Raw genomic sequence first — 2,439 nt, forward strand, 5'->3', positions numbered from 1 at the left:
GCTAGTCGAAAACATGTGCAGGTATGTATATCTAAGTGCATGTTTGGATTTGTAGTATTGTGGTGGTAGTCCGTGACTTCAAAGTCACGTCGACTGCAAAGGCCAAGAAATACCACCCGAATGACAGTCCGTTTTCTGCACTGACAATTGGCCACGACACGAAGGAAGGTGCTTTCTTGACGTCGATCACGGGGTTCGTACATACACAAATGATGAGCGTGTGTACTAACATGCCATGAGCAGGCTCAGCCCACGTCTTGAGAAAAAGTACAGCCCGAGAGTCGTTTATGAAGGTGAAGATGCACACAGTTCGTTTCCTTTACAAGACGCGAGGTAGTTCACTTAATGCTTCATTTTGGGAACCAAGGATTGTGACTAGACACCTTGATTGCCGAAGGAAACATCACGCAACCACCGCCACCGTCGAAGCAACCAGTGGTGGTGGTTCCTGTTCTCGCCCGACTCGCTGCAGACCCGGTAAATGTCGAGGCAGAAGGCAACCCATCCGTTGTGTGTTGTTTCCCACGCCAGTGCCAACACAAACAACCAAATGGGGGAGTGCCGACTCCCTGCAAACCACACACTTGATTGACTTGACGTTAGCACGACGTTGTAGAACCAAGAGTGAGATTCTGGCAGTTGGCTGGGACAGGTGTTCTGTTTTCTACGTCCTAGTACTACTAGTAATACTACTAGTAATACTACGCCTTTTCGTGTCGGTTCGCCAAGGGTCGGCACCCGGTGGCCTCGGTTGAGGACCACCTGTGTCATGGCGGGACTTGGATTAAGTCGCCCACCACAACACACACCCCAAGCCATGTCCCGCAGGACACACTTGGGCCTCGCTAATTCTTCGCCTTCGCTCGCTGTCTTCTTGACTTCAACGTAGTTCTTCACCATGGCCGGGCATTCATGCACGAGCTTGTGCAGCGGTTCCCATGAGGACTCGATATCTTCAAAACCTTCCCAAAGCACTTCCAGCATGAAGTCTTTCACATCCGGGACAAAGTTGTGTCCCGCGATGGACTTGACCTTCAGCATGATCCCTTGCTCGGAAACGTGTTCGAGGATTTCTTCGGTCACTTCAAAGCTGTCTTCGGCGTAGAGCTTGACTCTTGATGCATGCGCTTCTCGCAGTTCATTAGTCACCAAGTGCTCCAAAACGACGGAGAATTCGCCCACTTCCTTGACTCGGTAGGGGCCTGTCCAGGTTACGAGCAGCTTGGGGTGATAGCGCTCGTCGACGCGGGACCAAAGCACATAGTCGCCTTCGCTGACATTGCATTGTTCGTACTTCTCGGTCGCTTTCGTCGCTTTCGCCGCGCGCATCGCATTCTTGTCTAGGACTTCTTTGTGCATGACTTGCAGGCTAGCACGCAGCGTGTCCAGGTTTTTGGGGATGTCCTTCACCGTCCAGTCGCTCTCTCGGAGTTCCTTGACATCCAGGGGAGTCGCTGGGTTCAAAGCCGTGATGAGCTCCTTCGGCGACTTGCTCGCCAGTGATGCTGCCGGTGTTTGGTTGAGGTTGGCTTGGACCACTGGCAATAGGTAGTCCCATTCCTGTTCGGCTAGCTGGTATTCTCGCAGCATGATCCGCATCACTTGAAGGATGTCGCGGTTCATTCGCTCCACCGTTCCATTGCGCCAGGGGCAGTAGGCCAAGGTTAGGTCATGATGGACCTTGAACTTTTGTGCTAGCGCCTTCATGGCCACGTTTTTGAAATGGGTTCCTTGGTCGCTGGCCTAGACTCGTGGCATTCCGAACCGCTTCGTCCAGTCCACCAGAGCATCCACACATACTTGGCTCGTAGGTCCGTCGCATGCAATGAGTTCGCAGTAGTGGGTAAGGTCGTCTTTGAGTACCAGCACATACTTAGCGCCGCTGAACGCTTCGCCCATGTAGAGGTAGTCGAAGTGGATTCCTTCGTTGCGCTCTTTCGCGTGCCATCTCGGAGCATACGGTCGATGGACCACCCTTCCCCCTTTTACATGAGGGCACAACAAGCAGCCACGGAGGAATTCACTGGCCCTGTCGGCCAAGTGGTCGACATAAAACAGGCGGCGGATAGTACCACCAGCGCTGCATGTCCTCGGTGTCCGGCGCTGCCGCAGTGGGCAACGATCATGATCCGTTGGATCAGGTCATTCGCCGCACTCGGTATCCATAGCCGCTCGTCCACTTGTCACAGTCCGTCCACGACGGTAGCTCGCTTCGGTTTGTCGTTGCCATGCTGGTCTTGGGCGTGACGGATGTCCACCACACATGGCCACACAAAGTCCTTGTCCAGCGGTCGCAGTTTTGGTTGTGCCGGTGGAGGGACTTTGCGCGCTTTGACTTTCTTTGACCAGCCATGGCCCCGACGTATTTTGACCCGCTTGGTCGCCAGACTTGGTGTCGGCTGACCCCAACGGCTCATCATATCCGCCCAAAGGTTGTGG

Source organism: Aphanomyces astaci (genome assembly GCF_000520075.1).
Source record: "Aphanomyces astaci strain APO3 unplaced genomic scaffold supercont1.40, whole genome shotgun sequence".
NCBI lineage: Eukaryota > Oomycota > Saprolegniomycetes > Saprolegniales > Verrucalvaceae > Aphanomyces > Aphanomyces astaci.